The sequence below is a fragment of the Papio anubis genome, chromosome 2 (assembly GCF_008728515.1).
Source record: "Papio anubis isolate 15944 chromosome 2, Panubis1.0, whole genome shotgun sequence".
Lineage (NCBI taxonomy): Eukaryota > Metazoa > Chordata > Mammalia > Primates > Cercopithecidae > Papio > Papio anubis.
Genome location: NC_044977.1, coordinates 101,278,577 through 101,294,723, shown reverse-complemented (window position 1 = coordinate 101,294,723; position 16,147 = coordinate 101,278,577).

Genomic DNA, 16,147 nt, shown 5'->3' with positions numbered 1-16,147 from the left:
CAAGCCAACTCCAGTCAGTTAGTCCAGTTCCATTATAAAGCCTGTTGAGATTACATTGATTCTATAGAGTAATACTGACTGATTTACACTACTGAGTTTTTCAACACGTGAGCAGTCTGTATGTTCCTCCATTTTCTCATTTTTATGTCCCTCAATAAGGTTTTATAATTTTTCCTGTAGAAGTTTTGCACATTCTTTGGTAAATTTATTTGTAGGTAATTGAGACATTTTAAATTGTTCCCTTCTGGGAAACTATTATTAAGGATCCTGTTGGAAAAGCTCAACCTCATTCATATTCTAAATAACACGATAACCAGTGGTAAATGTCACTATCTCCATGGGGTTTCTGACCCAGCCTGAGCAATACAGAGCTTTTCTGCAAGGCAGGGATGAGACTGCTAAACTCCATCCATGAAAAACCTGCTTTAAACCTACAGGTAAAACATTCTATTTGTTTAATAGGGCAGGAAACGCTGCACTTCTGAAGATGCTAAGTTCAGCAGCCTTCTCTTAGGAATAGTGCCAGAATTAGCCAATTCTACTTTGCAAAGAATCTCAAGTAAAATAATAATAACTCAACATTCAGCAAATATTTATTAAGCACTTACTGTGGACCAGGCATTATTACGAGCAATGGGGATAGAGCAGTAAATGAAGACAAAGCCTGTGACCTTGTGGCAGTTATCTGGAGAGGCAGATAACAAGTGAACCATTTATTTACTATGGAAACAGAAGTGAGGATGATGGAAACATGAGGAAAGCTTTTGTCTAAAGCAAGAATCACAGGCATCAGCCAATAGAAACAGAAGACAAATGGAGAAGATCACTGGAGAGAATGACAGCAAAGAAACCCCTCCAGAGAGAAGAGGTCTCAGTCCAGCCTCACACCAAGTAGAGCCTCATCAAAACGTTCCATTCTCATGGGGAGTTGAAGGCCTGTACCAGAGGCCATGAAGTCTCTTGGAGTCCATGCTATGTAAGTGGTGCACATCTCCATTGCCCAACCCATTGAAAACTCACCTAAGTTTTCTCTCTTCTCTCCTATAGATATTTTTGGAAATGAGTTGGGGACAAGGAGAAAGCTATAACTGCACATACATCTACCCCAATTCTACCTCCTGCTGCACTCTCACTGAGAGACAATGGTCCAAGAAGCACTCTCCCCTCTCCACGACTGGCTAGCTCGGTTCACACTGGTGCAAAGAGCACTCGACATTGCCAGAAGTGTGCATCATCATGTCCCCGCTTACCACCTCTCCTCAGCGACTCAGCTCTGCATTTTCTTCCATCCAATACTCTTATCTCAACCCAAGGGGTGTCTTCCATTTATGATTTGCAAAAGAAAGGTACAGTCTTTAGCTTCAGAAAGTAGTCCCTTAGACCATCATGGTGGCATACAAGACCCTGCACAGGTCATCAAGCCTGAAGAAATGAATGGGCTAGTTGGACATTTGTTTCAAAATTCCTTATAGGGAATTTTTTTTTTTGGTATTACCATATATCATTTCATATAGATATATTTCTTTTAAATAAGTTGTCTTTTTAAGACAATGTCTAGTTATTGACACTGTGCTTTTGCCATTTAGAAATAAAGAACATGATCATTGCAATTTAAAACCCAATGAGCAGACAAAATAATAAGACACTGTTGTAGAAAGGTTTGATGAATTAGAAAAAATATATGAAAAAAATTATTCATAAGGAGAACAAAGAGAAGAGGAAAGAAAATACAAAAGAGGAGATACAGAGAGAGTAAAATTAGAGAGTCAAACTGTCTAATTGGAGTTCCAGAGAGAGAGAAGAGAGAATAAAGAAGTCAGTATCAAATAGATATGACTGAGAAATTCTCATGAATCTGCAAATTCAGGAATTCCAATGTATACTAAGTGGAACGATTTTTAAAAACCCATTCTTATTTACATTGTTAAAGAATCCTGAAAATGCCAAAACCAAAATTGTTATTGAAAGAAGCCAAGGAGATAAAGGACACCTAACTGTTCCCCATCAACAGTGACAGCTAGGGGACAGTAGAATGAGAAAAATGAATGGCTAACTGGCTCTGTCATTCAAGAATTAGGACAAAATAATGACTTTTCCAAAAAACAAAAGTTAGTAAGGTAAAAAGAAAGTGAAGGCAAAAGAAAGCTGTGGCCAGAATGAACACCAATGTTTATGAGGATTTCTCAGTCTTATCTATTGAACACCAATGTTCATCCTCCCTTCTTCCATACTAAGAGAGCCTGTGATTTTTCACTGGGCACAGGCTGAAAAGCTGGCGCCTCACATTACATGGTGGTAAAATATTGGTCAGGTTTTGGAGATTGCGCTGCTTTGGAGGGTAGACCAAAATTTGATCAAATCTGTGGCATTCGGAAAATGGTAGGAGAGATCCAGACTGATGGTCTGTGTGACTCTTGGCTGCTTTAAGCACAGTCCTATGAGAGACAAGAACTCTGGCTAGATGTGGCCAGCCTACAAGCAGAAGGGAAAGGACCTAGAATTGTGCTAATGCAGGGATTTTCTGTCTTGGTCTGCCATATACAGAACCAAACACTGTTTACCCACCTCAAGCAGTGTATCTGAAGGGGCAGACTCCAAAGGAGATAACACGCTTGCCCTTTGGAAAGGTAGCATGCATTAAGGTGAGATTAAGGTAGGGTTAAAGGAGTTGTTTTCCATTCCAAACCTACCATAAACAAGAAAAAAGTCCCAGCCTGGCCAACATGACAAAACTCCATCTCTACATAAACATACCAAAATTACCTGAGTGTGGTGGCAGGCACCTGTAATCCCATCTACTCGAGAGACTAAGGCAGGAGAATCACTTGAACCTGGGAGACAGAGGTTGCAATGAGCTGACATCGCACCACTGCACTCCAGCCTGGGCAACAGAGCAAGACATCATCTCAAAAAAAAAAAAAAGAAAAAAGTCTGGCAAAATCAGATTATGGTAACAAGGATTTGGAACAGGAACTCTTATACTAGGTGGTGGGAGTATAAATTGGTACAGTTTGACATTATTTAGTAACATAAGCATCTGCATTATTGCTCTTGAAGGTATACACTAAAGAAAATCATGCACATTTGCACTAGGATATGTGGACAAGAATTCTAATTGGCTAACTTGGAAGTGACTCCGGGTCCATCTACAGTACAGTTGATGAACTGTTGTGTATTTATACCACAAAGTGCCAAGCAGTGATAAAATTGAACATATCATGGCTACATGCAATGACATGTATGAATCTTACAAATTTGGGCAAAATAAGTGTAATAGAATATTATTCCTAATATGTGATTCCATTTGTAAAAAGTTCAAAAACAAGCAAAGGTAAGCTATATCTATATATCTATATCTATATCTATTTTTTAAGATAGAATCTTGTTCTGTTGCCCAGGCTGGAGTGCAGTGGTGCAATCTCAGCTTACTGCAACCTTCGCCTCCCAGGTTCAAGCAGTTCTTCTGCCTCAGCCTCCCGAATGACTAGAACTACAGGTGTGCACCACCATGCCTGGCTGAGTTTTGTATTTTTAGTAGAGACAGGATTTCGCCATGATGGCCAGGCTAGTCTCAAACTCCTTACATCAGGTGATTCACCTGCCTCAGCCTCCCAAAGTGTTGGGATTATAGGTGTGAGTGAGCCACTGCACCCGGCCTAGCTATATTCTTTAGAGATATATTCCTTGGTGGTGGCAAACATTAGACTGTATAAATCAGTAACAAGATTTCTAATATATGGGGTAAAAAGCAAGATAAAAGCAATCAACAAAATATTTACAAAGAGTGTAGGCTGAGTATGGTGGCTCATGCCTGTAACTCCAGCACTTTGGGAGACCAGAGCAGGAAAATCTCTTGAGCCCAGGAGTTCAAGACCAGCCTGGGCAGTGTAGCAAAACCCTGCCTCTAATAATAATAGTAATAATTTTAAAATGGGTATGGAGGTTATGTGAAAGATAAAGTGTTTTGAGGTCTTTGTTAATGAGAGAGTTTAAAATGTCAACTTTAGGACCACAAATGTCTCTCATTCTACATGTTTATCTTAACATGACATTGTCACTATCCCATGGGGGGAATATATGTTCCCTCCCTTTCAGCCTTGGTAGAAGTTTCTCAAGTAATAAGATGCAATGGAAGTGATGCTATGTGTTTTTCAAAGATATGCCATAAACATGCCATTCCCTTTTGTCTGGGTCCCTTGGGACATTTGCTCTTGAAACTCAGCCATCTTCCAGTGAGGAAGCCCGAGCAGCTGGGGAGAGGCCCGTATGGAGAAGAACCAAAGTCCCCAGTCCCCAGCCCCAGACCAGCTGAACTCCCAGCCAACACCCAGCACTAACTTGCCAGCCAAGAGGATAACCCTTATTGAAAGTGGATTGTTCACCCCAGCTGGAGCCATCTCAGCTGTTGCCATCTGGAACAGATGCATGCCATTCCTGTCAAACTCTGTGCTTATTTGTGAGCAAAAGAAATAATTGTTTTTGTTTTAATCAACTTAGCTTTCGGGGAGTTTGTTACTGAGCAATAGATAACAGATACGATGGAAAAATTCTAGAGGTATTTTCACTAAAGTCAGAAACAAGACATGGATACCCACTATCACCACTCCTCTATATCATAGCACTGAACTTATCAGGTAATGTAATTAGGCAAAAGTAACTAATTATATACACAATATATAGCCAACTAGCTTTCTCCTTAGAATTTACAATAAGCATTTCTCTAAATTCTCTTAGAATTTACAATAAGCATTTCTCTAAATTCTCTTGGAATTTACAATAAGCATTTCTCTAAATTCTCTTAGAATTTACAATAAGCTTTTATAACAATTGTGTACATTAGCTACACAGTAAGGTATTAAGTGGCTGTAAAATAGTTTATATATCTATTTTCCTAGTTTTAATATTTTATAAAATTTCTACTGTTATAAACATGGCTGTCATGAACATCCTTGTGGCTAACTGAATCACATGGCAGGGAACATTTTATGATATTAAAATAAAAACATTAAATTTCCCTAAATTGAATTTTTAGTAGCAATAAAAGAGACTGCAGATTTGGATTTATTGTCACTCATAATAATTATCATTCTTTGACAATCTGATCAGTGAAAAATTGCAGTACAATGTCCTTTATGTTCATTTCAGTTAGGTAAAGAACAATTGCTAACCTGCTTTGATTTGTATATTCAGGAAGAAGCTTCAAGGTTTGACTTGCCAGAAAGCTTTTCTCCATAAACTGGAAAGTTATTCTAGGAGTTATTAAGGTCCCTTCTGCTAGCAATAGTCTATGCATGCAATAATCAAATAAAAAAGCTACTGCCTGACATATTTACCACAAAAACAAAAATACAGTAAACTCTTATGCCTTGTAATTTTACTATTCAACAAATATTTGCTGAAAACTGACCATGTGCCTTGCGTTAGGCCAAGAATGTGGGATTTGACAGATAACTAGAAACTTTCCCCATCCTCCAGGAACTTACTCTGTAATTTGAAGAGAAGACAAACAGAAATGCATTTGTTGTTTCATGAAGATGAATAAAGGCACAGCCAAACTGCATTAACACCATTTACCATTTGAAGTGGAAAATGGAAACTGACTCTATAGGAATGAGGCTGCTGACTCCAAAGGTAGTTTCCAGCAAGGAGTTCCAAACATGTTTTGAGCAATGGCAGCATTCCTAGAATTCATGTATACTTTCCTGAGTTGATCACCTAAAGGGCAACATTACTGTTCAAGTACACCCTTTTTTTTTTTTAGACAGTGTCTTATTCTGTCGCCCAAGCTGGAGTGCAGTGGTGTGATCTTGGCTTACTGCAACCTCTCCCTCCCGGATTGGAGCAATTCTCCTGCCTCAGCCTCCCAAGTAGCTGGGATTACAGGTGTGTGCCACCATGCCTGGCTAATTTTTAGTAGAGATGGGGTTTCACCATGTTGGTCAGGCTGGTCTTGAACTCCTGACCTCAGGTGATCTGCCCACCTTGGCCTCCCAGAGTGCTGGGATTACAGGCGTGAGCCACCACTCCTGGCCCAAGTGCAGCCTTTACTTTCTGAGTCAGTCATGAAACTTCACCCGTATTTCCTCAAACTTTGCTAACAAATTGGAACTACTTTTGTAGTGGTCAGGTAGCTTCTTTCAGACACATCCTCTCATGGACAATCACTAAAAACTCTGGGAGAAATATACAAACGATTGTTGGATGATAGTGAGGAGAAAACAAAAGAAGGTGGTTTCTAGAGGAGAGTTGAGTCCTATAAGGAGAAAGTCACTAGGTGAGTTTGCTATATTTTGCAGCTTTTATCCTTTGGTCAACCTCAGTCCACTCCAAGCTGGGTAGCTAAAACCTGGATAGAATCCAGTGGTCTTCTTGCTTGAAGAACGAGAAGTACTTTGAAGCAATTTAATTAAAATCACCTATAGGCCCTCTGGCACCCATTGGTAATCATCTCAAACAAGGAAACAAATACATTTCTTGTCCATGTTCACACATGTACAGAGATGATAATGTGTACCTGATCTTGTTCAAGGATAAAGGACATCTTTCTGAAATGACTGAGAACAAGGTGTAGCATGTGGCAGGCACGTAATGAATGTTTCCTTCCTTTCTCCTCTTCCTTCTCAAGAAACAGTAGTAATACTCTCAGAATTCAGATTTCATTCTCAAATCCTCTGTTGGTCTCTTATCTGGACTTAATATTGTCTAATAAAACCTAAAAGAAGGTTGTCTGTCTGTGAAATAATGGTCTCATAAATATTACCAAGCAGAGAGCCTTCAAACACGATGAAATCTCAAGGTCCAAGTCGTTGCTAGGGGGAAAAAAAAAAAAAAGCAAGTGTGGAGGAATTTAGCAGAACAGAATAGCTTTGGGGAATACTTAATATTCAAAGGAAAAAGGAACTTGTAACTGCTTGAAGAAATAGACAGCAAAGGCTTCTCCTTTCATGCAGACACAGGACTGGGACCGGCAGGCTTAAGACATTTAGCCTTGGGACATCCATGGATGATTTAAAAACGGGCCTATCCCTAGGCTGGGCAGGATGGCTCATACCTGTAATCCCAGCACTTTGGGAGACTGAGGCACGAAGATAGCTTGAGGCCATGAGTGCAAGACCAGCTTGGGTGATATAATGAGACTTCGTCTCTACAAAAAAAAAAAATTTTAACTTAGCTCAGTGTGGTAGTGTGTGCCTGTAGTCTCAGCAACTCTGGAGTTTAGGACAGGAGGATCACTTGAGCCCAGGAGATGGAGGTTCCAGTGAGCCAAGATCGTGCCATTGCACACCAGTCTGGGTAACAGTGAGATGCCGTCTCAGTAAACTAAAAACCAAAAAGGGTGGTCCCTGGTCCTCCATGACCTGTGGCCATCACCACAACCAGGCCTTCATCATAATTCTATTTTCCTTGCTTGTTTTTATGTCTTTGTATGCAACTTGTGGGGGTTTAAGAAGCTGCCTTGTGCCACCTTAGTTGTGGCTAAAACTTAGTGGTTAAGGACACAGCCCAGTGGTGTCTGTCAAGGCCTTTGGCAGAAAAGCTCTCGCTTAAAGTGAACACGACTGACTAATCTAAGTTTGATGTAGAGAAACCCTACACAGGAGTTGGATTTTGAGGGTCAGGACATCACAGGACCTTCACAGGCTCATATAATCTTTGTTAGAAGTCATTGAGGTCAGCCCTTTGTCCTTGGTGTTCCAACCATAAGCACATAGCCTGTGGGGTCTTGGCTGTGGAGCTGCAAGGTCTTTTTAGCACTCATCCTTAACCAGTACTGGGAAGAGTCCATGTGAGGTAAAGCAGGGACAGAAAGTCCTAGGCTAAATTCTCTCGAAGGAGCTCACTTTGTAGAGGAGGGAGGTGCGGTGGTGAGAAATATAAGGTGGTGAGAAAGTCGATTTTATTCTTTTCAGGGCCTGAGTCCTGAGCCTTTTTTCTTAGAACAAGCTCTGGAGCACTGCAGAGGGGGAACTGTTGTAAAATTCATTTCCCTTTAGTTAATATCTGAATGCAAAGACAAGCATGGAAAGAGCATTTCTCAAGACCTTACCTTGATTGTTCCTCTAGCATCATTTTCAGGCTTCAGAAGTTCCTGTGTCATGAGGATCAACTGGAGAGAAGGTTGGTTCTGTGAGTCAGCCCTGGAGTGGCTTAAACCTGAGAACGGGAGGAGATGGGAAGACGGACTTTCCCAGCTCTCATCAGAGCATGCTGTGTTGATGACGGCCTCCAGATTCCCCAGGGTTATCTTCTTAGGTCACTGTCTGGATGGTGCCAAGGGACTGGGGCAACAACTGCAACAACTTTAAATGAGGAAGGAGAACTGTTAAAACGTGTTCTCCAGACAATGGGACTGGTCAAATCGAAGTTTCTCATACTACGTTTCCAAAGATTCCCTGAATTCCCAGGATTCAGTATTTCCAAAAAGTTCTCCAGGCAATTCTGATGCAGGGGTCTATGTGAAAAATGTTGGGAAATACTTCTTTAGAAACCTTACTGGGCCTCCTCCAGGCTTGGTGTTCAGAGTAACAGGGTCAAGACAGAGACAGAGGTACTGGCTGGGTGCAATGGCTCATACTTGTAATTCCAGCACTTTGGGAAGCCAAGGCAGGCAGGTCACTTGAGCCCAGGAGTTCAAGACCAGCCTGGGCAACATAGGGAGACCCTATCTCTATAATAATAATAGTAAAAAATTAAAGAAAAGCAAAAAAGGCCGGGCGCAGTGGCTCAAGCCTGTAATCCCAGCACTTTGGGAGGCCGAGACGGGCGGATCACGAGGTCAGGAGATCGAGACCATCCTGGCGAACACGGTGAAACCCCGTCTCTACTAAAAAAATACAAAAAACTAGCCGGGCGAGGCGGCGGGCGCCTGTAGTCCCAGCTACTCGGGAGGCTGAGGCAGGAGAATGGCGTAAACCCGGGAGGCGGAGCTTGCAGTGAGCTGAGATCCGGCCACTGCACTCCAGCCCAGGTGACAGAGCCAGACTCCGTCTCAAAAAAAAAAAAAAAAAAAAAAAAAGAAAAGCAAAAAGAGAGATAGGGGTAGGGGAAGAGGGAGAACAAAGAAAAGAGATTTGATCTTAAGTTTTGGGTAGCACGTAAATGATCTGCTATATAACAGTCTCCCTCAAATCGACAGCACTTATTTAGTTAAAGATTCTACCAGGTTTGGCTGATCTGGACTTACTCATATGCCTGGGGTCAGGTTGGCTGGGAGCTGGCTGATCCCCATGGCCTCTCTCTCAGTGGTCTTTAGGGGTGCTGGGCCATGTCATCTATCAGCATAGTCACGGCATGCTCATATGGAGTCAGGCTTCCAGGAGCAGCATGCAATCTTCAAGTTTCCTCTTGTTACCTTTGCCTTGACCAAAGCAAGTCATCTGTTCAAGCCCAGCATCAGGATGGGAGGGTTTATCCAAGAGTGTGGATAAAGGAAAGCCTAAGCAAATAATGGGCAACAATCTGCTCCATGCCGGGAATGGGAAAAGACAAAAGGCAATCATAAAGGGGATTTCCTGATATTGAATGGCACAGGTGATGGAGGTCTGGACTTCAGGAAGAAAGCAGAGTGTGGAGAGAGGCCACGTGGACCGCAGTTCCCCGCCAGTGAGGGAGTGGAGAAAGCAGAGCTGTGGGAAGTCAGAGACCCTCCCTGCCTAGGTCCTCTGCGACCTCTAAATTTGTAACCTGTGCTCAAACAGGTCCGGAAACAGCCACAGAAAGACAGGAAACTGTATCCAGTCCAGCATCCCAGGATCCTCCTGCAGACGCAGCGGCCTGCCGGCGAGGGCCTCCTTGTTCTGAGCAGTCACGGCCCGGGACTCGGGGACAAGCTGAGCCCCGCGCGGGCCAGATTCTCCCAAGGACTCTACGTGTTCTACACAGCGCAGCAGGACCAGCCTGCGCGGCGCTCTCACCCCACGGATCGCAGAGAGGCTGAAGCAGGAGGCTGCACCCGGGCGATGCGGCTCTCACTCAGCCTGGGCCACTGCCACCCACTGGCTGAATCCGCAGAAGGGCGAGTGGTTGGGAGTCTCCAGTCGGATTCCTCCTCATCCCTTGGGTGCCTGATGGGGACTAAGTCTGGCCCCCTATTCTTTGGCCCCCACCTTCTGGTCCCAGTTGTCCCGAGGGTCCCACCTTGTAAGTACTTGTGGCTTCCCCTCAGTGAGCACGGTGACCACCTGTGCCCCCAGTTGTACTCGGCCAGTCCCCAGCGGTCCCCAGTCAACTCCCAACGGCTCCCAGCCATTGCCTAACTACTCCCAGCATCCTCCCCAAGGATCCCCAGTCTCTCTCCAACGTCCCTCACCGACCTCCCCAAGGTGGCCATTCACTTGCATTTGTTTCTCAACCTACTGCCCTGTGTTAGTCCAAACTGCACTATTTTGTAAGCCTCCTGCCATTTCTCAGACCCTGGTCAAAGGGAAACATTCCACGGGGTCCTGGCCACGAGAAACATCCCGCCTAACCTCCTGACCACAAGGCACAGGAACATTCTTATCATACCCTACCCTGCAAAAGCCCAGCTGAAGGAACATTCGTATACACCATGCTGCGCAAAGATCCAAAGAACATCACTATCACACTCTGCCGGAAAATGGCCATATTGCACACAGCCCTCCCACCCATACCAAAAGTGCCCCAACCTGTAAGCCTTGTGGGCTCTGGCATTAAGCTGCTCCCCTACCTCCGTAGGTTTTTGCAATATGCCTGTGTTTTCTGTAGAGCCTCCTCTCTCTCTCTCTCTCTCTCTGTTTCTTTTACCCTCGCCTTAGCTTCAAAACCTAACACCCTGGTCGGGTGGGGCCGGCCTGGGAGCGCTCGCTAGAGACAGCCGTGTTTAAGGGAGGCGGGAAGCTTGAGTAGGAGCTGACAAGAGAGTCCGGAGGCTGCTGTAGGTCGGGGGCCACAAGGGTGTGAAATCTTGGAGAGGAGGCTGGACGGGGCCATAACTTTGGGAGTCTTGGAGCTGGAGGAGAGGGTGGAGAGAGACTATGCTGGGGAGGAAAGCAGAGGGGACCGTGAAGCCTCCATGTCTGATGAAGAGGACCTGGGGTGCCATCAGATGTGCGATGTGGAAGGAAGCTCTGGATGCGGCTGGGACAATGGAAGCAAGTTCTCAGGTAAGTCTGGGGCAGGGAGTTGGCCTGGACATTGCATGGGTGACCTAGGAAGGAGGGAAAGTGACCTGGGTTAGGGGGTGCCTATGAGGGTGGAGAATTGTGTCCTTTTTGTCTTTCTTTTTTGGCTGTACAAAAGGTAAGTCCCAGACAAGTCAGGATGGTGGGGCAGGGCTGTGAAGATGCTGGCTAAGGTGTGGTGGCTGAGCATAGGAGTTGGCCAGTGCCCTGGCCCTTAACTGAGGTGAGGACACAGGAACAAAGTGAGTTAAAGGCAGGGAGGAGAAAGGGGTGACCAGCTCAATTCTGGGGAGTTTAGTTTGTAAAGGGAGATGCAAGTTCATATGGAGGTGTCCAGTGTGTGGACATGGGGTCTGGAGGTGACAGAGAGATATTGGTTGGATTCATCCACATGTATGTGGAACCGCTGACCTGGTGGAAATGAGAGGGGAGCTCAGAAATCTGTGGACAAGTCTGTCCAAAGTATAGGAAGACAGAGAGAAACTTTGAAAGACGCCAGGCCAGGAAAGATGAAGAAAATAGTAAATAAAGGAATCTTGAAGGCAGATGGCAAAAAGAAGTTTGGAATGGAGTTTGGAGTGAATGGCAGTGCTTATCAAAAGTGAAATGTAATTCCTCTTCTCAGTATCTACCAGGAAAGAGTAGGCATATAAAGGGATATAAAAGCAGTTTTGGGGTGAGGCGAACAGTCTTTTTTTTTTTTTTTTTTTGAGAGAGCGGGTCTGGCTCTGTCGTCCAGGCTGGAGTGCAGTGGTGTGATCTCGGCTTATTGCAACTTCTGCCTCCTGGGCTCAGGCAATCTGACACCTCAGCTTCCCGAGTAGCTGGAACTACAGACATGCACCACCATGCCTGGCAAATTTTTGTATACATAGGGTTTCACCATGTTGCCCAGGCCGGTCTCAAATTCCTGAGATCAGGTGATCCACCTGCCTCAGCCTCCCAAAGTGCTGGAATTACAGGTGTGAGCCACCATACCTAGCTGAGATTTTTTTTTTTTTTTTCTTTGATACAGAGTTTTGCTCTTGTTGCCCAGGCTGGAGTGCAATGGCATGATCTCGGCTCACCACAGTCTCCTCCTCCTGGGTCCAAGCGATTCTCCTGCCTCAGCCTCCTGAGTAGCTGGGATTACAGGCATGCACCACCACGCCCAGCTAATTTTGTATTTTTAGTAAGGACGGGGTTTCTCCATGTTAGTCAGGTTGGTCTTGAACTCCCAACCTCAGGTGATCTGCCCGCCTCGGCCTCCCAAACAGCTGGGACTACAGGCATGAGCCACTGCATCCAGCCCTGGAGGAGAATTTTTAAAAAGTCATCTGACTAAAAATCTGTCTGCTTCTTGTTATCAACATGTAATAGAAATTCTAAAAAAATCATTGATAAACTAACCATCCCCACTGTAGTGACTACTGCCATACCCCTTCTTCTGGAATTGTGTCCTGGAATTATTACAGCATTGTTTATACTGGAGGGGTGTTTTTAAACACGGCAGAGAAGGCCCAGCATGGAGAATGTTGGCCAAGGAGCTGGTCCAGTGGCCCTGAGGAATGGTGGCAGGGATTTCTGAGAAGGGTAGGATTCTCAGCTTGGCTGGTCAGGCCAGCTGTCTGGAAGGGAGGGAGCTTCTTGAACCAGTGTGTGGAGGTGCAGGCATCCGTCCCAGGTGCCCAACAGCCCCTGGGAAGGGACCCCTCTGCACCCCCACCAATGGTCTGGGCCTGTCTCTGTGACTTACAACAGGAGGGGAGGTGTGGTGGGCATCGTGTGTGCCCAGGAGGACTGAAGTTATTTCTTTAGATCTCTCATTGACCCACAGAAGTGCATTCAGAGGCCTCTTCCCTGCTGCAAACAGACTCTAGACAAAAATAGAAGAGAGAAAATTGAGACAAATGTGTTTTCCAGTTCTCCATCAGTAGGGGAGAAGGCTCCATGACCCCCTTAGGGTGTATCAAGAGACTCCCTGTGCCACATGCATCAACAAATCCACATGCAGCCTGGTGAGGGGAGATGTTTTCCCTGAAACTTCAGAAATACTCCTGCACCACGGCCAGGCACGGTGGCTCACGCCTGCAATCCTAGCATTTTGGGAGGCCGAGGCAGGCTGATCACGTGAGGTCAGGAGTTTGAGACCGGCCTGGCTGGGATGGTGAAACCCTGTCTCTGCTAAAACTACAAAAATTAGCCGGGCAGGGTGGCACATGCCTGTAATCTCAGCTACTCAGGAGGCTGAGGCAGGAGAGTCGCTTGAACCAGGGAGGTGGAGGTTACAGTGAGCGGAGATCATGCCACTGTACTCCAGCCTGGGCAACTGAGTGAGGCTCCGTCCCCCAACCGCCCCCCCAAAAAATTCCTACACCAAGAGCAGACCCATCTGCAGGTACCAGAAGACTTTTGGGTCATTTTTGAATTTCGCTTACTATACAATTTTAAAAATCTCAAACCAAAACCAGTATTAATTTTTACTGTCTTTATTGTGATTATTAATATCGATGATTACTATTAATTTTTATTGTATTTATTAATATTAATAATAATAGACTTGTTCCTGATATCTGGGGGGGAGAGGATGATATTACTCCCAATATTGAAGAAAGTGTGCACCCCGTATGATGTTATTCCTAATAGCCAGGGGGTAGAGGATGACATTATTGAAACTATTGCAGTGGGTGTACAACCCCTCCGTCATCTTGTTCCTTATATCCTGGGTGGGAGAGGATGATATGACTCCCAACATCGCAGGGGGCATAGACCTCCCCTGTGATATTGTCCCTAACATCCAAAGGTGGAAAGGATGATATTTCTTCCTATTTCGCTGGGGGTGTACATATCCCTGTGATATGGTTCCTAATATCCAGGGGGTGAGAGGATGATATTAGTCTCAGTATTGCAGGAGGTGTACACTCCCTAGTGATATTGTTCCTAATATCCAGTGACGGAGAGGATGATACCACTCCCAATAGAGCAGGGGGTGTGCACGCCTTCTGTGACGTTGTTCCTAATAGCCAGCAGGGGAGTGGAAGATATTACCCCGAATATCGCAGGGGGTGTACACCCCCTTGTAATATTGTTCCTTATATCCTGGGAGGGAGACGATGATACTAGTGGGAATATCGCAGGAGGTGTACACACCCACTGTGATATTGTTCCGAATATCCAGAGGGAGAGGAAATGATATTACTCCCAATATCACAGGGGGTATACATCCTCCTGTGATATTGTTTCTTATATTCAGGGGGAGAGGATGATATTATCCCAATATCGCAGGGGTTGTACACACCTCCTGCGATACCGTTCCTAATATCCCAAAGGGGAGAGCATAATATTACTCTCAATATCGCAGGGGGTGTACACCTCCTTTGTAATATTGTTCTTAATATCCATGATGGGAGAGGATGATATGACTCCCAATATCGCAAGAAGTGTGCAGCAGCCTGTGATATAGTTCATAACATCTAGGTGGGGAGAGGATGATATTACTGCCCATATCGCACGAGTTGTAAAACCCCTTCGATATTTTGTCTACAATCCTGCGGGGAGAGGATGATATTACTCCCAATATTGAAGAAGGTGTACACCCCCCTGTGACACTCTGCCCAATATCCACGTTGGGAGACAATGACAATACGCCCAATATCACAGGGGATGTACACCCACCCTGGGATGTTGTTCCTTATATTGAGAGGGGGAGAAGATGCTATTGCTCCCAATAACACAGGGGCTGTGGCTGTACACCCCTCCTGTGATACTGTTCTTAATATCCTAGAGAAGAGAGGATGATATTACACCCAATATTGCAGGGGGTGTACACCCACCGAGTGATATTGTTCTTAATATACTCCACCTCCCACCACCAGGGATATCGTTCCTAATATCCAGGGGAAGAGAGGATAACATTATGCCCAATATCGCAGGGGAGTGTACAAGCCCCAGTGATGATGTTCCTAGTATCCAAAGGTAGAGACGATAATATTACTGGCCATATTGCAGGGGGTGTACACCCTTCTGTGATACTGCTTTTGACATTCAGTGGTGGAGAGGATAACATTAATCCCAATATCGCAGAAGGTGTACAGACTCCTGTGATGTAGTTGCTACTGTACAGGGAAAAGAGAAGAATATTGTTCTCAATAACGCAGGGGGTGTAACCACCCTGCCCCCCGTATATTGTTCCTAAAATGCAGCGGGGTGGAGGCTGATAGTACTCCCAATATCCCAGAAGGTGCACACGCACCTGTGATATAGTTCCTAATATCCAGCGGGAAAGAGGCTGATTTTACTTTCAATATCGCAGTGGGTGTATACCGCCCCCAAAGCCGGGGTATCCTTCTTAATATTCAGGCAGGAAGAAGATGACATGGCTGACAATATCGAAGGGGATGGACACCTCTTCTGTGATATGGTTCCTGATATCCAGGGGGTGAGTGGATGATATTACTCAGTAGGAACCGTACAGCCACCCTGGGATTTTGCCTTTAATAACCACAAGGGAGACGTGATATTACTACCAATATTGCAAGGGGTGTACACCCCTCCTGTGATATTGTTTCTGATATCCAGGAAAGGAGAAGATGGTATTACTACCAATATTGAAGAGATGTACAGCCCCCATGGGATATTGTTCTAAAGATACAGGTTGAAAGAGGATGAGATTCCATCCAATATAACAAGGGTTGTACACCCCGCCTGTGATATGAATCGTAAAACCTAGAAGAAGAGAGAATGACATTGCTTCCAAAAATACACGAGGTGTACATCCACCCTGTGATATTGTTCCTGTCATCAAAAGGAAGAGATGATGATACTACTCTCACTACCGGAGAAGGTACACACCCCCCTGTGATATTGTTCCTCATAACTTGTGGGGGAGAGCATGATATTACTTCCAATATGACAGTGGCTTGATACCCAGTCTGTGATACTGCTCCTAGTTTCCAGTAGGTAAAGTATGATGTTCCCAGCAAGAGAGTAGTGGGTATACAGCCGCCCTGTGATATGTCTCCCAATAT